The sequence below is a fragment of the Acomys minous genome (assembly GCF_964271855.1).
Source record: "Acomys minous genome assembly, chromosome: 2".
Taxonomy (NCBI): domain Eukaryota; kingdom Metazoa; phylum Chordata; class Mammalia; order Rodentia; family Muridae; genus Acomys; species Acomys minous.
Window position 1 is genome coordinate 98,341,536 of NC_140484.1, and position 22,207 is coordinate 98,363,742.

The 22,207-nt window shown below is 37.1% G+C and overlaps 1 protein-coding gene across 1 annotated transcript in view; it reads right to left on the bottom strand.

Moving 5' to 3' along the window:
• Positions 1-987: 987 nt before the first annotated feature.
• The window catches only part of LOC311592786 (uncharacterized protein), a 386,211-nt gene continuing 364,991 nt past the window's right edge, over positions 988-22,207 (bottom strand). Inside the window, exons 59-65 of the mRNA XM_084773587.1 lie at positions 20,931-21,066; positions 19,693-19,809; positions 17,808-17,919; positions 16,001-16,099; positions 1,918-2,052; positions 1,317-1,442; positions 988-1,109 (exon numbers count right to left, since the gene is read on the bottom strand). The gene's annotated coding sequence lies outside the window, so the exon portion shown is untranslated. The remainder of the gene's footprint in view (positions 1,110-1,316; positions 1,443-1,917; positions 2,053-16,000; positions 16,100-17,807; positions 17,920-19,692; positions 19,810-20,930; positions 21,067-22,207) is intronic.

Here is a 22,207-nt window from a genome sequence, read left to right on the forward strand (position 1 = left end):
GTTATGAGCAACTTCATTGATTTTTTTTGTCCAGTCGTTGTTTTTCAAATGCTTCTTTCTGATATCAGAGGGTTTTGTTTGTTGTTTTGTTTTGTTTTTTACAAGAGTTTTATTGATTGAGATACAATGTCAGAAGAATATGCATTGATTCCAGTGAATCTTTTCAGGTATTGATCATCTATGTACAGACAAACCAGTTTTAATTTTATATACTAACTTCATTCACATAACAGAAACTGGTTTGGAGTTCTCTGCTGTAAAAAATCAGGTTTTATTTCTGACAACAATATGACCAATCATCATTTTATACTAGAATACTTAATGCAGTTGGATTCTCAGTAGAGATAAACATGGTATAATGTTAATCATTAATTTAAATGTATTCAGTATAAGTAAAATTAAATCAATATTTTAATAAAAGAATATAAAAGTAAAATTCTTCAAAATATATAATTGAAAAACCATCAATGAAAGAAGGACAAAAGTTAAAAAGGAGGGTAATAGACACAAGATTCCCAAAAGTTGTCTAAATATTAAAATAAAAAGTTAATTTGTTGCACAGCTCACATAGAAAATTATAAAAATGAGTTATTATCTGAATGGAGGGAGAGGGAATATTTCACAAATCCACAATCCAATTATAATAAAACACTCGGTAAATTTGGTAGAAAAATTAATCTCTTAAACCTAAATGGCATCAGAAAAATTTATACATACCATTTTATCATCAAGTTCTTGATATTCCAGATTAAAGACCAAAACTGATATACATTTCTTTTATATTTCTAATTAAATTTTGCTGAAAGTCTATTTTCAGGTGTATTAGGTAAGGAAATAACTTAAGAAATACTAAATTTAGAGGATACTTTTCATAAATGAAAACAAATAAACCTGTGAAAATACCATAACCTTGTGGATATAAATCTCCTAAAGAACTAACAAAACTCCTTTTAAAATATAAAGGAAGTTGGTCTTTCATACAACTCACCCAATCAAAGTAAATGTCAAGTTGAATTACCATATAAATGATAACTCCAAATGTTAACTCAAATAACAAAGATATTGAAGAAATCTATGCTTGCCTTGGTATTCCTGTGGTCACAGCTTACCTGCGCATGAAAGAGAAGTATCACATGAATGTAAGAGATGGAGACCCGCTTTGGAAAACAGAAAGTGCCAGAGAAAAGTGTAATATTTTAATATAAAGACTCTTTAGTAAATTTTTCAAATGAATAGACCATGGAGAAAGCATCATCAACACTACCAATGGCACCACGAACAGCAGCACAATTGGCAGCAGCCTGCTTCATCTATACCTATGAATGTACAGCAGTGCATCAGACAGAATGAAGGCTCAGCTGAAGAGTTTTAGAAGCACAATAAAGAAGACCTTCTCCTAATGTGGACGTCTCTCTTTGTAGGTAATCTTCATTCCAACGTCACTAAGGAGGAAATGAATAAAACATTTTGAGATATGTGGAAAAGTAGGTAAAGTTTTCATTCATAAGAATAAAAATTCCAACTTTATTTACATTGAATCATGAATGCTAGTGGTAATTGCCAAATTGTAGCTAGAAAATATATGACCCTCCAATGGAAAGCAGCTGCATATGAGCTTTGCCTGTCATAATGGATCACATATATCTCAACCCCCCTTAATACTTGGCCAAAGAATTTCTAGATGAAAATTTTTCTTTGTTTGGCCAAGTGGAGAGGGCTGTGGTCATTGTGGATGACTGAGGAAAGGCTTCAGGGAAATACATATTTGAATTCTCAGTGTAGCCAGCTTCTCAAAAACTCTGGACAGATACAGTGAAGATTCATTCCTGTTAAGTGCAGTTCCTCAGCTTGGACTGCAGAGTCTATGGTCCAGTTAGATGAAAAAGAAAGACTTCCAGAGAAGTGAGTTATAAATACCAGCAATTCCTAAAGGTATTCTGCAATACTCATAGACCAGAGCTCTTCCCATTATTGTCAAAGAGGCTTCCTCCAGCAACAGATGGAAACAGATATGTAGACCATGGCAACACATTTCATGGAGCTTGAGGAACCCTGCAGAAAAGATGGAGAAGAACTGTAGGATTCAGAGGCATGGAGGACACCAAGAGGCCTTGGCAGATAGAATCAACTAATCAGGGCACATAGGCCTCACAGAGATTTAAACAGAAACTGTGGAGACTGCATGGGTATGCACCAAGACTTCAGCATACATGCTATGACTGCTTAGCTTGGTCTTTATGTTGGACTTCTAATAGTGGGAGTGGGAGTGTCTCTGACACTTTTACCTTGTTATGTGACCTCTTAACTCCTACTATGTTGCCTGTTGCAGGTTTCCAAACTTTTCAGATAAGAGAGTTAATGCCCAGTCATAATATATTGTTAAGCAGTGTTTGGTTGATATCACAGAAGGCCTACTTTTTTTTTAATGAAGGGAAATAGATAAACAATAGATCTGGGGGAGAAAGGAAGTAAGATGGGGACTGAAAGGAACAGAGTGAGGAAAGATTGAAGTCAGGATGTATTGTATGAGAGAATAAAGAAAAAGATGAATTCAGTTTACACATTAATTAATTCTGAGAGGAATTTCCACGTCAGCCAATACTGATGGAAACAAATGATGAAATGGTTAATTCACATTATTTTGCATGAAATTTCAGAAGGAAAACAACCAGAAATCATAGAATGGTCTCTAAGTCTCTTAAAACCCCTTAGTGATAAGCCACATATTGCAAGTTTGTGTTTTGAAGGTGCTTGGAAGATTCACTTGAAAAGACAGCAAATAGAGACATGAAGCCAACCAATTTAGAAGGACAGAAAAGGTAATGACTGCTGTAGGGGTCTGAGACAGCAGATTTCGGCCAAAAACTGAAGAAGCAAAGCAGAGAACAAATGAAAGGAGAAGATAACACAGTAAAGAATAGTAAGTGTGTGGATGAAATTTCAGAAATTAGGAATTAAGCCATGCTTTATAATTCTCAAAGCCATGGTCATGGAATTAGCAAATAAAGAAAATGTTTCTAAAATAAATGTATTAGTGAGCTTATGCTGTAAAGACTACAGTGTTCCAGGAAAAATTCAGAGAGGTCTATATTTCAGAACTCAATTATATTTTCTACTGTTGCAGTCACATTTTATTCTCTGGGTTTCCTGTTAATCTGTATTCTCATTTCATCACCATTCGGTAGTGAGATTATCTTAAAATCAACTACCACAACAACAAACCAAACAAACATTAGCAACAACAATAAAATCCCAAGCAATTTCACAAGTAGTGGGAGGAGCCACCCAGATTTGCACAGTCAGGATCCTTTGAGTATGAGAATGCCATGTTCTAGAAGGTATTTACTTAGGTAAATACTCAACAGCAGAATCAAGTAGAATACAACATCAATGAGGCTCATGAGAAACTGAAGATGGAGGCAATACAAAATGAGCACTGGGTTGTAGTAATGAGGAAAGATTCATGAGGCTTCAAGAAAAGCTTAGAGAATAAAGAGCTGCATAATCAAGAGGTTCACAAACAGAAGCAGATAAACCTCAGGTAGAAAGAATAATGCTGGTCCCATGAGGAAGAAACTCAGTGGCAACAAGAAGAAATGTGGTGACAGCATAAAGGAACCAAAGGAACCTTCTATCATTTTACAAAACAAGAGATGTTGATGGGCCAAATGTCTATGGGCAGTTCTATAAGCAGAAACAATAAAGTACCATTCTCCCTGCTCCTCTGACAGCAGGTAACCCAGATACTCTAGGCACTGGCACAATAACGCCAAATGGATCGCTGAATTTACCCCCACAAACCACTAAACACTTTGGACAAGCTGATACTTTAGAACGAATTGCTGGAACTCTTCCTGAATTCAAATATCCAGCTCCTGTAGCTGAATTGGCTCTAAATAAACACTACATATACTAAGTAAAGCTGCAGTGTCTAGTTCCAAACAATCATTAAAAGAAAGGTTCTTCTGGACTATGCAGAATTCCACACTGGAAAAGTGTTAGGGATTCTTCACAACTGATAGGTATTCTCTGCCTGTATTATTCTAAGAAATATGATTGGAAGTAGAGGGGAAGGGATAGATGGTATTTACCAAATCAAAGTCTGTGGTATATTGTTTATCTAGATAATTTGTCTGATGCATTCCTGAAGGATGTTGATATTTGAAAGCCTGATGAATCATAGCAAAATGGACTTAGAACTCTATTAATCTTGATCATAGTGTTTATTCTTTCTCTTTCCATTATATTTTAATTAGTTTTCATCTTTATTATACTCAATCCTAGAAGATACAGCTAAATATACTACAAAACCTAAACATCTTCCAATGACATTGCTGAATTCCTCCTTTCACTCCCATGTTAAATTAAAACAAATGTACATAGAGGATATAGCTTACTTATGATTCTATATTATACATGGCTCCTTCACATCTTAAGGAAGTCATTTTTCTTGGATACTTTCATCTTAGCATACCTTTAAAAAAATCTTGTGTTTCGTGGACCAGGTGTAGGGATGATGGAGGGAGAGAATACTGGAAAAGATTACTAAAATTAGGGACATCTTAGAGGTAATGTAGAAACCTAGTGCAATAGAAACTATTAGGAATCTATAAGAATGACATGAATCAAGACTCCCAGTAATGATGGATATAAACACTGAACCATCTTGTGTAAACAGGCAACGCTTCCAGTGGAGGTAATGGCACAATAATGCAGTCAAAATACTTGTGGCCTACAAATTGTCCTGCCTGAAAGATGTTATAGGGTAAAGATGGCACAGAACTAGTAGGAGTAGTGGGCTGTGTCCACTTGAGACTCATGCTACAAGAGGGGACCCACCCTTGACACTCCTTGTAGGGCCAGGGACCAGAGGCTGGGTATCAAAGAAACCTATGGTAGAGCCAAACATGACTGGCAAAGAGGTCAATAAAATTATTATTAATGATACTCTGCTATACTTGTATATAGGAGCATAAGCATCATCAAAGAGGATTTGTCCAACAACTGAAAGGAGCAGCCAAATATTAGGTGGACCTCAGGAAACTCTGAGAAAGAGTAAGAGGAGGAACTGTAGGAGCTTGAGGGGTGTTGAACATCAAGAAAAAATCCACAGAATCAATTAACCTGGGCACATAAGGGCTAAGAGAGCCTGAAAGCATACATGGGTCTGACTTAGGATCTCTTCATATATGTTGTTGTGAAGCTTGTTCTTCTTGTGGAACTCCAAAGAGTAGGAGAGGATGCTGTCCCAGATTCTCTTGTCTGATTTTCTTCCTACTGGGCTACCTTGTCCTGCCTTGATGAAGGTACATACCTATACTTGTTGCAACTTGATATGCCATATTTAGCTGATATCACTGAGAGGCCTGTCCTTATCTCAAGGGAAATCGAGAAAGAGTGGATGGGAGAAGAGGGGAGGAATGGTGAAATAACAGGGAGGAGGAGAAATTGTGATCAGGACGTAATATATGAGGGAAGAATACTTAAAAAAAAAAACTTGTGTTAACTTGCCTCCATTTGTTTCTTGGGTAAAAACTAGTAATAAATGCGTAACCTTGCATGTCTATTATTTTTTTCCACAGATTTTCTTTGAAAGGCCTGGTACAATCTTGGATTGTTGTGTGTTGAAGGTACAAGAGTAAATCTTAACCATGTTTATCTTAAGTAGTTACTCTGTACATTTATACTGGTGTATTAGGTTTGATTTCCCCTTTATATGTTTGACTTTTATTTTTCTCAGAAGTGGGGCAATAATTCAGCATCATATTATACAAATTAATTTGGATCTATAAAATATACTTCAGCTAGGTTTGGACATTCTTTCTGTGTACTTCTTACTTGAGAAAAAAAAAAGAAAATATATGTTTGGACAAGATACTATGTAGATGACAGGTCAAATCTTAAAAAGGTCACATGAAAAGTATCTTTTGTTTACCTGATGCAATTGTCATCTTGGAGGCTTACTGCCTCTGCTAACCTAGGCCTAGTCCTGGAAGCTTCTAACCTTCATACAATCTAATCCAGGCTTACCATGTCTTCAGCCTCTGAGATTTACTTCAGAATAGGCTCACCATTTCTAGTTATTTCTGAAATCTTCCTGGCTGGTTCAACTCAGGTCCTCTGGCACAAACTTTTCACCAAGATGCTGGGTTAAAATGGCTTCTCTCTTGGCCTCTGACTGAATCATTCTAATTGAACTCATACTAACTTCTGCCATATGTTCTAATCTTCTGACTCCTTGTCATTCTCCGGCTTATTCATCTTCCTCTGTAATTGGCCTGTTCTCTTTTCATAAAACTCTCCCAGTAAACCTGTTTCTGATTTCTACAAACTGATCTACCATGAACTCAACTCCACTGCCTTTCACCTTATTGATTCAATGAAACTGCTGAGAGATCTGCATGTCTCTGTCTCCTAGGTATAGGGATTAAAGGCATGTTCCATGATGCCTAGACCTAAGGTTTGCTTTACATAAAACTTTCTCTACACCAAGCTGACCTTGCACTCTGAGATCTGTTTGTTTATCCTAGGATTAAAAGCCTATCTGTATTCCAGCCACAGCAGCCATGGTATTTGATGAAATTTCCTCTACAGTCCCATACAGTCCAGGCTGGTGAATAAATTAAGGGGATTAATACAGAACCATGAGTAAACATGTATAACACAAAATCCACAAGAAATGTGGGAGAAAGATTCTAGAAATTAGAGTCTTACAGTTCTCTAACCATTGAAAGATCAACATACTTAAGACTATCTCCAAAACAGCAAAACTTTATGAACTAGTCTTGAATACAGAATTGGACTTAGGCAGTAGGAATCCTACTATTCCTTAAATGCTGTAATAACTTAAGTATTTAATCATACAAGTATACAGTGAACTAATTACTGTTTTTTCCTGAGTTAGTGTTCTGAGATAATACTGATCTTCTCAATTATCAAGTTGTCACTCTTATGTAGTAATGAAAATAACCACTAGCAAAACTGGCAATAATTTCTTGCCACTTAATTTTATATTCCTTAATTTTTGAGCATTTATTTCATTGGTATTTAACCTTCCAAATGCTGTGACCCTTTAATGAATTTCCTCATGTTGTGATGATCTCAAACCATAAAATTATTTTCTTTTTTTCTCCTTTATTAATGTATTCTTGTTACATCTCAATGGTTATCCCATCCCTTGTATCCTCCCATTCTTCCCTTCCTCCCATTTTCCCCTTATTCCCCTCCCCTATGACTGTTCCTGAGGGGGATTACCTCCCTCTGTATATGTTCATAGGGTATCAAGTCTCTTCTTGGTAACCTGCTGTCCTTCCTCTGAGTGCCACCAGGTCTCCCCCTCCAGGGGACATGGTCAAATATGAGGCACCAGAGTATGTGAGAAAGTAATATCCCACTCTCCACTCTATCGTAGAGAGTGTTCTGTCCATTGGCTAGATCTGGGTAGGGGTTTAAGGTTTACTGCCTGTATTGTCCTTGGCTGGTGCCTTAGTTTGAGCGGGACCCCTGTGCCCAAATCTGCCTATCATAATGTTCTACTTGTAGGCTTCTAGGACCCTCTGGATCCTTCTACTTTGCCATTCTCCCATACTCACTTATATCTGCATATTAGCCCAAGGGGCATGTCCCACAAAAGCCTTCACTTATCAGGAAACTGAGACAGAGGGGAGGACATAAAATTATTTTCATTGCTACTTCCTAAATCTAATTTTGTTACTCTTCTATATCATAATAAAAATACCTGTGTCTTATGATGGTGTTAGGTGATCCTTTTGAAATGGTCATTGGATCAACAGAGACATTATGACCCACATGATGAGAACGGCTGATTCATTTCACTTTACATCAGGTATATGAATTCTTGGCCATTGTTTCACATGGAGGATATAAAAATATAACACCATCATTCATTCCTTGAGCTCTTTCACTAAGAACTCTCTTGCACAAGAATCTGGGAGTTATGGAGGATATTACATAAATATCTAATATTTCTCTGGCTCCACCACATTATTAAATGCTGAAACAATTTTGTCATAGTTCTGTCTCTGGTACAGAACTGTGGAAATGTCTTGAGGATCTTTCTACCATGAAATGAAGTGATGGGAATGATGCAAAATTTAAAAAATGGAAATCTGAGTTAATAAACATGGAATATATTGATATTCTATATTAATAAGCACAAATGTATGGGAGCTCATAGGTGGTACTAAATTAAGCAGTCAATATCAGATGCTTTTTCACTGCAGTCCTCGACTTCCCTGGTCACAAATTCTTGTGTATATTATCAATATCACATTTGACTTTTGCCCTACTGGAGTTAACATGCAATCCAATAAAAATTTTAATGCTTTTCAAAAACCACTCATGTTATATTGCACTAGTTGACACATCAAGGCTTGTACTTTTACTATAAAACCTGTAATATTCACAACATTTAGGTCTCTGTAGCTTAATTCTCTCTAGTATCATTAAAGGAGTATAGTTGGATTTTAGGCATTGGGCACATGGACTGCATGGCCAGGCAAACCATCCTGAAGCTAGGGTGAAACCAAGGTGTGTCCAAGTGCACAAAATATCAGTCTTGAGACAGGCAGGAGTAAATATTGCTCCCCACATTCTGTGTCTGGGCTGCAGCACACAGTTTTACAATCCGCACTTCTACAATTCTCAAGCTAGTCATGTAACCTAGCACCTGAAATTCCACTCCATGCAAATGAGATATCTGCAGCACTTTATCTCCGCAAATGGTATTCATTCACTTGAAAACCCCGACCTACTTCCCACTTCCCTGAGGTGTATATAGTTCTTGTGCCAACCCTCCCTCAATAAAGAAAGGTGTATCACTGGAAGAGCTATGTCACTAAAAGGGCCATATCACTGAAAGCTATATCAGAGAAGACTACCTCTCCCTCCTCATATTCACTACAGAATCAGAAACCTACAGACCCACTCTCACTTGGGCTAAGCTTTATCTTTGGAGTCCAGCACCTGAACGTCTTGATGCCTGGATAACACAAAAGGAAGAAGGTGTTCCCTGGCTCCCGAGCAACATTTAGAAGCCAGTCATATGGAGGAAATGTATCAGGCTAATCCTAACATCTCTAAATTCATTAATCCATGTCACAAAACTGAAGAAATTAATCTCTTCAGCAACAGGAACTTTTTTTTTAAATCTTAGAAAGAAGCTAGCAAATGTCACACACCACCAGACACACTTGCCAAATACTACATGGGAGGTAACCTACTTCTTACTCTGACATTGACAAATAACATGTTTGGTTCTTAACAATCATCTGCTTTTATCTTTGGTGTACTTTTTAACATGATATGTGTGTATTTGTACTGCTACTTTATCTACCAATTAAAGGCCCTTCTCCCACTAAGGATTACATAAGGCCTCTTCTTGTTATAATAAAACCTTGTACACAAGATCTCATACACTTTTAGTATAATGTTTAGTATAATGTAATGTGGAAGATATGTATTAATAAGCAGGTCATGTTGAAAAATTGGCAGCATGTTAAATAAATAACATTGGTCAATTGCCCATAGCAGGGATGGACTTTTTTTTTTATATCAAACTGCCTTATTATGAATGTCATCCCAGAATATTGTTGATATTTAAAGTCCCTGTAATAATATTATAATACAATTTGTCTTTCTTTCCTTCCCATCCTCCTTAGGATCTCTTGCTCAAAACAAAAAGTCTTTCAAAAGTATTGATTATTTTATTCAATATTTACTTGTATACAATGTGCAGATATAAGATGTTTCAGTGATTAGATAATATTTGTATCTGACACTGTTATAATTGTTCAAAATGGCTAGTTTTTACTATTTAATTTTGGAAATTGTCCTTGGAAGGCAAGAGGTAGAGGTTTTATTTCTTTAAACTTTCTAAACAGAGCAGTAAAAACTTTAAGAGTGAGAGGCATTTGTTTTACGCTGTTATTGACTGTGAATATAGTATGACTAGATTCTGCCTTTGACTGCCTCACTGTGATGAATTCTACCCTAACCTAGAACTCTCAGCCAAATAAACCATTTCCTCCATTATGTTTCCTCTGTCAAGTTGTTTAAACACAGTATCATATATGTAGCAGTGATAATAGTTAAGTGACCTTGTAAAGTTTCAAGGAGTAACTGATCTTCAGTACAAAATACTAAAATTTCCAGAAATATAAATATTCCCATGGCCAATGAGAAACATATGCAGTATTATGAAGACTCTCCAAGAGAGAATCGAGTTGTCACAGAGTATGAGAATGTGGTTTTCAAAGTGTGGTTACTCATATATTTGGACTTACATTAATCATTCAGTTGTGGAGAGCTGCGATGTGCCGCGCCTTAACATGGCGCAGGCTTCCGCCTTCTGCCATCCCGACGGCGAGCGCTCTCTAAGATAAACAAGTCCTCATATGGCAAAAGGCTGTGCAAGGGTAACTGGTGATCTGATGACGAGCAGTCCTTCTCTGACGCGGACCTATGTGGAGGTGGCACCTGACATGAGCTGATTGGCCCTTGAGTTGTACTTAAGCTTGGCCCTTCCCTTCTTCGGGGCCATTCCCACTGAGCTTAATCCTGAGTAAAGATCTCGAGAAGAAGTCTGGTTGTTGGCGTCTTATTTCCGCTGGACGGTGCGGCGCCGACATTCAGTCTTTATTCTGCACAATGAAAAGTGAAGCATAAATGAAAAGGCTGTCCAAAATTTCCAAACTGCAAATGAACACAACTTCTAAAAAGATTATAGTTAAACAGTTATTTATATTTTTCACTTTTCCTGATTTTATGAAGCCAAACTCGTTCCCTTTGTGTTAACACTTGTGCTTTTCTAGTCACCTTGTCTCTAACCTAAGCATTTCTTCTCCTCTATTCTGAACCTTTGTCTGGTTTAGCTCCAGGTACACTTCCTTCTCTCCTTTTTCTCTTATTTTTGCCAGACTTAATTCCATCTGTACATACATTCTTTGTTTGCTGGGCATATTAATTAGATATACAAAAGGGATCAATACTTTATAAATATAAAACAAAATGAAAAGTCTAAAGTAAGCATTTTTTATCTCCATGTTAGACTATAGCTCCTCCCGGAATCCAGTTCTTTCTTAAATTTACATTAAAGACTATATCAGCTACAATGATATAGGCATCATATATTGTTTTCCTCAACCTGGGTCTGTCAGTAATGCCTGCCTAGTTTCTATATTTTTCCCACCTATGTCATCCAAGGGGCACATCTCCAAGTATCTCTATTATATGATGTGAAACAGTCCATCAGGACCAGATTCCTCTTGCACTTCCTCAGGATATAACAGCATTTTTCTCAAGTTCAATCAAGCTATATAACCTCTCTTGGTTACATAGCTCAGATTCCATGCTTCTGTAGCTTTCATACTGGTGAGATACTTTTGCCATTTTCCCGCAGACAAATGACTCAGTGTGTATGAGCTTCTTTCATTGCTTGATTAAAATTTTCCTAGTCTTCCACAAATTAAGTGTTTTATTGCCACTGATTATAATTGTCTCTGTAACATGCTAATAATTAAAGGCTATTGAATATATACATCGTGTCATTCTGGTTTTCTTGTTCTCTGTGTCAACATTGAGTGTAAAGTTTATATTTTTTATTTTTCTGAGTCACTCTCTTCCTCATTCATACATGACCCTTTCATGGATTTCAGTTTTTGAGGAATTAAGTTGCATTATCTATTATTTTCTAATCTTCAATTTCTTCTGTTTTTCCACCTTGAAATAAAATGAAACCATCAAATATCTGAATTAGTGAGATCTGAGATGGTGGTGCCAATCACACCCTGTTTCTGATCAGCAGGACAACGAGGATTGCACAGCGACCTAAAGATTAAACTGAGATCTAGAAACCACCAGTGCTGCTTATTCCCAGTGGAGACAGATCCTCATTGTGTGGAGCACCGGTGAGTCCGACTTCTGGTCACCCAGCTAACATGCAGAAAAATTCCAGAAAAACCCGCATTAGCTGCCATCTTGACAAAGAATGTGAGACATCTTGCAGGGCTCTCACCACTCATCTGCTGTTTACTGGATATGGGACAAAGAGCAGATAGGCAGAGCTGAGTCCTGAATCTGGCCACAATCAACATTAGTTGCCATTCCAAGAAAGAGTGTGGGGCACCCAAGCATCTGTGGGCTCTGATCTCTCTCAACCCCCCAGCTGCTTACTGGTTTAGCCAATCTGGGTCAAGGAGCAGAGAGGCAGAGCCCTCCTATCACAAAAAGGCCTGTGGAGCATCCAAGCAGCTTTGGGTTACAATCCCTCTCAGTTCCCTGCCACTTACCAGCCTAGTCCATCTGTGACACAGAGCATACAGGAATAGCTGAATCCAGGCTAGCCATAATCTGAATTAGCTGCTACCTGTGAGAAGATTCCATCTTGAGTCTATCTATGCCCACCTGCCTGAAGCACACTGTTCTAACATAGCTAGCACACAGAGTAGACAGGCTTAGCAGAGACACGAGTGGGCCCACAATCCACATTTGCTGCCATCCTGCTAGCAGCTTCTGGCTTTGTTCTCTCCCTACCCATCTGCAGCTTATTGGCCGATTCATCTAGGTCACAAAGCAGGTAGGCAGAGCGGAGACATGCACAGGCAACACTGTACATTAACTGCCATTCCATGAGCAGCTTTGGTCCCTCCAGCTACTCACCAGCCTGGACCATCTGGGATACAGAGGAGATAGGCAGAGCTGAGTCTAGTGTGAGCCAAGACCTATATTAGCTGCCATCACAAGATGGTCTGTGTGCCACCTGAGCAGCTTCAAGATTGAATTTCACACAGTCCCCCAGCTGCTTACTGGTCTAGCCCACCTGGAAGACAGAGCAGATAGGCAAGAGGCCTGCCATCTCCAAAAGGACTGTAGAACACTTGAGCAGCTTTGGACTTGGAAAATTATCAGCCCACTCCTCTTCTGTCTGACCCAACTGGGATACAGACAGTGAGCCCAGCAGAGCTGAGCTAGATGCAGACTCTATCACCCACTGTCCAACATCCGAAGGAGGTCTGCGGAGCCCTAGCAAACACCATTTGGCTTGGAGTTCTCTTTATTATCACCCAACCTGCCTGGCCCATGTAGGACACAGAAAGTGACCTCATTGGAGGAACCTTGAGGTCTGTTAATACTAGAGATAACTAGATGTGGAGATGACAGCACAAGAAGACTAGCAGGAAAGCTCATTTAACACCACCAGAAACCAGTGATACTACCCCAGAAATGCCTGGAGATATGAATACCCATGAAGCACAAGGACATTGTAAATCTTAGGAGATGAAAATGATAGATGCTTTCAAAAAGGAAAATAAATAAAAGAAATCGAGAATAATTCATCCAAACAGATGAAGTAATAGAATAAATCCAATAAAGAGTTACAGGAAAATACACCCAAAGAGATGAAGGAATTGAATAAATCCTATAAAGACTTACAGGAAAATTAAATAAAATGGGAGAAAAAATGAATACAACTATTCAAGACCTAAAGAAGGAGTTAGAACAACAAGAAAAAGACAAGCTGAAGCAATCTTAGAGTTGGAAAACATAGGGAAGAGAACAGGAACCGTGGACACAAGCAATGCCAACCAAATACAATAGATGTAAGAAAGAATCTCAATTGTGGAAGATACAATCAAAGTTGATCAATGGAATCAAATTGTAGACCAAGATGTGAACCCACATACCTCTGGACACTTGATTTTTTAAAAAAGAACTTAAATGTATACAGTGTAAAAAAAAAAAACCAAGATAACATCTTCAAAAAATAGCACGGATCTAACTGGATGGCTACATGTAGAAAAAGGCAAATAGATCCATATCTATCACTCTGCACAAAACTGAAGTCCAAATGGATTAAAGACCTCAACATAACACCAGACACATTAAATCTGCTAGAAGGAAAACTGTGAAGGGGCTTGAGCCCAGTGGCATAGGAGACAACTTTCTGAACAGAAGAACACTAATAGCTCAGGTCTTAAATTCAACCATTAACAAATGAGACCTTATGGAACCGAAACGCTTCCATAAGTTGAGGGACACTGTCAACAGAACAAAAAGACAGCCTATAGACTTGGAAAGGATCTTCACCAACCCTATACATGACAAAGGGCTAACACAAAAATACATAAAGAGCTCCAAATTGTAAGTGCCACCAAACCAAATAGGTCAACTGAAAATGGGCACAGAACTAAATAGAGACTGGGCAACAGAGAAATATCAAATGGCTGAAAAAAATTTAAAGAAATGCTAAACATCCTTAGTAATCAGAGAAAAGCAACTCAAAACAACTCTGAGATGCCATCTGTCACCTATCCAAATGAATATGTTCAAAATGCCAGCACATGCTAGCAAAGTTGTGGAGAAAGGGAACACTCACATTTCTGATGGGAGTGCAAACTTGTACGACCACTTTGGAAATCAATGTGCATTCTCAGCAAATTGGGAATAATTCTACCACAAGACACACCCCTAATATTCCTGGGAATATACCTGAAACATGCTCCATGTACAAGAAGGAAATCTTTGGTCTAGTGTCCAATTATAAGTGAGTATACACTATGTGAGTCTTTCTGCTTCGGTGTTAACTCACTCAGTATGATATTTTCTAGGTCTATCCATTTGTCCACAAATATTGGGATTTCCTTGTTTTTAATAGCTTAGTAGTATTCCATAGTGTAAATGCACCACAGTTTCTTTATCTATTCTTCGACTGAGGGACATTTAGGATGTGTCCAGGTTCTGGCTATTATGAATAAGGCTGCTATGAACATGGTTAAATCTCAGAAAATGGATAAGCATGCTACCAAGATGAGACTTGATAGATAGCCTAGGACCATATAGTGGAGGAGGAGGTCCCCCTTGGTCATAGACCTTGGGAAGGGGAATAGGGTGAAAGAGGAAGGGAGGGAGGAATGTGTGGATACTAGTGAGGGGAAAACAATTGAGATGAAATTTGAATAAAATAATTAAATAATAAAATAGAAAAACCACAACAAAGACAACTTTTCAACTGTAATCATAGTAGCTTTATTCATAATAGCCAGAATCTAGAAAAAACCTACATGTTCTTCCACTTAAAATTGCATAAAGTAACTGTGATACATTTATACAATGGAATACTATTCAACTATTAGCGAAATAAATCTTGAAATTTGCAGACAAATGGATGGATCTAGAAAAGATCATCCTGAGTGAGGTAACCCTGGCTCAGAAAGACATGTGTGGTATATATTCACTCATAAGTTGATAATAGCCACATAATACAGGATAAATACACTACAGTACACAGACTGAAACATCAACCATGGACTATGTACGATTTGGATCTAGACCCTCTGCTCAAATGTCGTTGCACAGTCTTTCTGTGGGTCCTACCATGTGGAGAGCAGGGACTACTTCTGACATTGACTCAGGTCTCCTAATGTTGATATCTTCCCCCCTGGCAGGGTAGCCTTACCAGCCTATAGAGGAAGAGGTTACAGATAATACGGATGAGCCTTGATAGGCTGAGGTCAGATGTTAGGAGAGGAGGGCTCGTTTTTCTGAGGACTAGCGAAGGGAAGGATTCGGCACAAGGATGATGAGGGAGGGGAATTGAGAGGGGACAAAGGAGGGAGAATACAATTGAGATGTAAAGAATTCAAACTGCAGTATAAGCAGGTAATTTATATTGCTAATCCCACTATATGGGAATAGCTCTGAGACTGGCTGAAACATAAATGTCCAGGCATCGACAATGCATCTTGTTGGCTACAGAATCCCTATTAATTATTATTAGATGCCTTTCTTCATATGGCATGAATGAAAATCTATATATATCTTTTTCCTGCTTATACAAAGAGCAGAGAACCAGGCTTAATTGCTCTGTGCATCACGCAAACCTTATACATTTATAACTTTAGGGCTGTATAATGCTTGTGAGAAGTTATGTTTTCAGAATAAAAGAACTAGACACAGAATCAGTTCTAAGAGGATTCATTACCCTTAGCATGCTGGACACTGACATCCTGCATCCTTCATGTTCCAGCACCAAGTACGTCACTTCCTGCTCCTCATCAGAATATGACAGCTCCCAGGACACCTTTGAAGAAAGATTCCAATCCCAATTGGTCCAGCATTTCAGATTGTCCCACACAGGATGCTAGTTAACCCTTTAATTTATCAACATTTAGAAACTGGACCACAATTGCTATTCCTAGCTTATTTAACTATTTCTCCTATTTTATTTGGGCCCCAATAAAGGCATTATTTGTCCCAAATCAGCCAGAAGAAAACTTAAGAGAACAATGTCCCATTTCATTTAATGGTGTTAGGGTAGATTTTTGGTTGCTTTCTCAGGTTATAGAGGATTATTTTCAGTGGGAGATGTTTATAAGTTGTTATGGTCCTGTTTATAGAGAAAACAAGGTTGGGCCCAGGGATGTCTTTCTTTGCCTTTGTCTTCCATTCTAATATTTGTAGACAAGGGTTGAAAGGAAAGAAGGGAAATATAGAAATATATAGAGAAGATAGAACAAAAAGTAGATTAGTGAATCTACTCCTCAACTTAATCCCTTAATTGTCTCTCAAGGTTATTTTTAAATCACTGATATATAATTTTGTATATAGATGTAAAATAAATTAATTTTACATATAGTGATATAGATTTTGAGTGTAAGATTACTCTTCACACACATTATATATTTGTACTCTAATATGAGGTATCATAACCATATAACTCAATTATAACACAAGGCTTACTTCCAATACTTTGAAAGTGCTATTTCAACATGTTTAGGAGAAATAAATTATACAAGTTAATTTTTAGTTGATCAAATCATGGTCCTATCAATTACTAGTCTATTATTACAGCCACTATGGAAATCTATATATCTCAATCTCCAGCTATACCATTTGTGCATATATCCAAAGGTTATTTTTCTCACCACAGAAACCGTTTCTCAAAGATATTCACTGCCTGTCTATTCATGTAGAAACAAACTATATGTCTATCATCAAAAAAAAAAAAAAGGATAAAGTAAATGTACATTTTCACAATGGAGTGTTACTCGGCTACTTAAAACAATATCATGAAATTTGGAAGTAAATGTATGGTAGCTAGAAACAATTTTTTTCTGATTGAGTAATATGCATGGTTATATGTATATGTACATATATATATATATGCCTGTAATCTGTGGGGAGAAGAAGCAAGATACTTATATATGGGTATGTTGAGTCTTCTTGTTTTCCTATGTGTCAGAGAAACAGTCATGAAAGCAAGGTGGAAAGATCTTTCTCACGATGTCACATCTAAAAGCATTAAGTTGTTAATTGTAAGGCTTGATGGAAGGAACTGTATAAAAAGTAATTTACATTAGTCCCAAGGAAATAATTACATTTCTCAGCCAAAACTGACAGGAAGGATTGGGCTTCCTGAAGAGGTTTGCATTTGGTGTTCATTACATTTCCTCTCTGGTACCAAGAGGAACAGTCTGGAGTTCTTTTAGAGAGACAGGTGATACCACTGAAGTGACACTCATTTGCTTGTCCCTGAGTCAGGACTAGCCAATACAAACTCATTTAATGCAGCTCATTGGTCCTTTCAAATATCATCAGTAAATTTTCACACACATGGTTGGATTACATTTAGGTTATTACTATTTACTGATGACTGTAAGTTTTTAACATATATTGTCTATTAATATTGACCTTCCTTATCAAAGTTTCCTATATTATATTACTATAATAATATATTTTAATAAAAATACCTTGCTACAATAGTAAGTATACAGTCTTGTTTTACTTACCTATTATACTTCATTCAACCATGATGCCGAGTGTCCAGGGTTGGATCAACTGGTAACTATGCAGTCCCAGAGATGATGGAGCATTGTATAAATCCATACAATTAATTTGAATCTAATTGGAGGAAGAAGTAACAGTCAGAGGGTCATTGGGTTAGAAGTATCCGTATCATGTCATGTAGACACTTGCAGGGACTGTATTTCCTATTAATATTTCAGTGATTTATCACATATATAGTAGCCCTAGCAATATAGATCAGTGTAAATGTGAGCTAAGTGATGTTGTTTAAGTTGGAAACATAGATTGAAAAACAGGAAAGAAATGACGCTAGATATGTCACATCATTCATAATTATTGGAAGCAAGAATTTAGAAGTATGTTACCCCAGGTGTTCAGAACCAAATATCTGATTTCAGAGCCAAAGCACTGAACCTCTTCTAGGTCTCCTGTCCATTTAGGACTGAATGGTTTTATCTACAGCTAATGAGCTCCGTTGTTACTTGCAGGGGATGCTCTGAAAATGCGTCATATGTCCAATTCTTGTAACCTTAAATATTTCACAATTTTTCTTGATTATATAAGAGATGCTATTCAAAACACCGCCTGGATTAAGGGTTCTATTTGACTCTTATATCCTCAAATTCATAAACAACAAGCAAACAAATAAGCAATGGGTCAGTAATTTAACTCATGTGGGATTCTTCTTAATGAGCTTTGGATTACATGTTTTAAAGTCCCTGGGATCCTATAGTTACCCTATTGTTTCTGTTCAAATATCTTTTACTAGGCCATCTCTTCACTTTTTGTACAACTGTCTTTCAGAAATTAAAATGCCCCATGTTAGCAAGCTTACTTGTGCTTCATCTGTCTACCTATGTGTCTGCAAATCTCTTTCATTCTGTCATTACTAATACAAAAAAGAGGGATAAATAAAGGATGATGAGGAATGTATGTGATGTAAAAGGAAGAAAATTTAGATGAGAGTTAGAAAATATTTTCTTCTGGACTTATACGACTATTCCCCAGTGATCTTCAGAAAAAGTCTACATAAGACCTTCACAAAATTAAGTAAGTTAAAAATCTGTCAAGGCAAGATGTCTCTTTTCATAAAGAGTGAACATTTGCAGCGTATAAATATAGAGGAAAAAGGCACATTTATTGGGTCTTTACTAATGTTTTTAAGATGTCAATTAACCAATGAATAATTTGAAACACAAGTGCATATAAACAGTACTTATTTGACTAAGTTGGTTTAAGTTAAATTACATAAACCAATAAATAAATTAATGAATGTATAAATAAATGAATATTCTTAGCTTGATGTTCAAAGAAGTAATTTGATGGCGTCTCTATGATTTTAAGCAACATATGTATTTATTTAATGTGTAAGTGTATTTTGCCTGTATGTATGTCTATGTGAGTGTGTTAGATCCCCTGGAAATGTAGTTACAGATAGTTTTGAGCTGGTATTTGGGTTCTGGGAATTGAATCTGGAGGAGACACGAGTGCTCTTAACTTCTGAGCCATTTCTCCAGCACCCACAAATATAGATTTACTGAAGACTGGCAACATAGGATGTTTGAGACAACAGACTCTATCCAAAATGAGGAAAGTTATTTGGAAATCATTTTAGACATGTATCAAATAATGATACACATGCTGTCAATTCCCTTCCTCTAGACAACCATGAGTAATTCATACTATATCTGTACAAATTTCTCTGGACAGTCTTGTAAATCTAGTTGTAAAACCATCAATATCACCATTTTTTACAGATTGGTAATAAACATTTTACCAAGTAATTCCTAATACCATTTTGTTACTCCTTGGTTTATCTAACAAATTAACTGGGGGTGTTGCAGTTAAATTAATGTATCAATTACTCACAGCTCTTCATCCCAGAATGGCAGATATGGACACTGGCCAAGACTGATGTCTGAAATTGTGCATCAATAGACAGGGTGCATTCTCAAATTCATGTGGGTGTTGGTTTTTCTTCCATTCCTGAAATTAATGATGAGTTCACTGGTTAATTAATGAATTATTCAAAAATTAATACAAATATTTTTGAGTAAATATATGTAAAATATTTTGCAAATAATTCTATAGGAGGATTTGGTCACAAAACTAATCAAATAGCCCGTAAAGAAACCAAATGATGTTTCTATACATATATGGATAAAATGTAAGCCAAATTAAAAGAGGCTATGGGTACAAAAATTGCAGTACTCTGAAGGAGGGGTGCAACAAATACAGTGCTCTAATGTGTCTGTCATTAAAAACAGAGCAATTATTGTGCATTCAAGGTAGGTTAAATGCCCTTAGAAACTTGAGAGTTTGCAAAAAAAAAAATAGTATTTGATGTGTGGGCCACATATATGCAATGTGTGGATAGACATTCAGGATGTCAGAGGAGTGGAACATCTTCATGGATGCCTGGAGCTCAGGTCTGACTCTGGAATATATTGGAGCTGCTCTGAAACTATTTGGTCCACTCTCATTGGTGGTTGGCCTTATCCCTTTTTGCCCTCCTTATGAATACTAGACTTTCTCTAATTTTAGTCAGATTTTTGCTTTCATATTTTGGTTTTATATGGACACTCAGAAGAAAAGTACAGTAGCCAGTTATCAATTAACAAAAAATCCTTGATTTGTAGTTTTAAGGATTAATCCTCATTGTTCTCTTCACAACTGCCTTGAACTTTTGAGGTTCTGTTCTGTTATTTTTCTTTTGCTTTTTTGTGTTTTGTTTGTTTGTTTGTTTTTCAAACCTATTGCACTTAAGGTCATTAAATTTCATTTTGTTTTACTATAAAAAATCACAGTATATGAGTAATACAAAGCTGTATTTAGAAAGTTAAGAGTTTCTTCAGGAGTCATTACACAGTTGGTCTACATATACCACTTACCTGTATTTTGATCAGAAACTCAGTATCATAAACTTAATAGGAAGTAAGCTGATGTGATGTGCCAGACCCATGTTCACATGTTTGGACAGACCTTCAAAATGTATACAAGTACAGATGTAAAAGAACATACTGACTCATATTTAACAAAACTAACAGCAAGATACTGGTTAGACACTCTGACAAATTCTGTCCCACATTTACCCCAGAATATCTTACAGGCTGGAAAAATTGTAGGTTGCAGATTTTGTTGCTGTGTCAGTGTCTCAATTCCTTCACTGGAAGACTTGCCTGGCTACAGAAGATGGCCAGTGCCCCGAGCCTTGGGTGTTCTAGTAAAGCTCAGGAGATTCACCTGTGTGAAAAGAAAATACAAGACACAAAGAAGGAGAGCAAGTCTGAATGTTGATCAAACTCTCTAATTTTATTAGTCAGGCAGCAATATTTATAAGGCAGAAGGCAAGGATGCATATTGCTATAGCAACCCAGCTGCAGACTATCCCAAAACACAGGAAATTCCAGGCAGGGTCATGATGTTCTGTCACGCAGACTATCTCACTCCGTCTTTATCTGTCTTTAGTCTAACTGCTAAATCACAACAGGGTTGCTCCATCTCTATCTATCTTTAGTCTAACTGCCGACCGAAAACAGAATCAGCTAGTTTCCCAGGCAAGCACTGGGCAAAAGAGAAACTTAAAGGTGTAGGCTCTGACAAGATGGCTGAACACTGGCCGTTCCATATCTTCATTTCCAAAAGTGTTAGCTAGGGTCACCCTCAGAGATTTCTGGTAATTACCATTACATTAAATTTCTACCTATCTGCAGTGGCTAGACCTCCATAACCAAAACACAATATTGGACCTTTAGCCATAGTACACATCAGTTTCTTTTTGCCAAGACTCTAACGAGACTTTCATGAAGAATAAAACTGGGAATGACTTTGTATTTTGAAATTTATATCCTCAAACATTTGTTGGAGTCTCTAAACACACAATCCTTTACTTCCAGCTTTTCCTGTACACAGTACCCAGTAAAGGTCTATCAATCTGTTTACCACGCCTTGCCTCCCTGCTCATTTCATCACACAACATGAGCCAATATTGAGTACGTGAAAGTGTTATGATAAATGAATGCTGAAGGGAAATTAGTCTTGAAATTGTATCAACATGATTTGATTACATTTATTGATTGTTGTTAGTCTGCCCATATGAATGAATATTTTTAAATATCTTATATAATGGTTATTAAAAACAATTTAACTTGGGGCCGGGTGTGGTGGCGCACGCCTTTAATCCCAGCACTCGGGAGGCAGAGGCAGGCGGATCGCTATGAGTTCGAGGCCAGCCTGGTCTACAAAGTGAGTCTAGGACAGCCAAGGCACACAGAGAAACCCTGTCTCGAATAACCAAAAAAAAAAAAAAAAAAAAAAAAAAAAAAACCAATTTAACTTGTATAATTTTGATTCTGATATTGTTGATCAAAAATATGGAATAAGG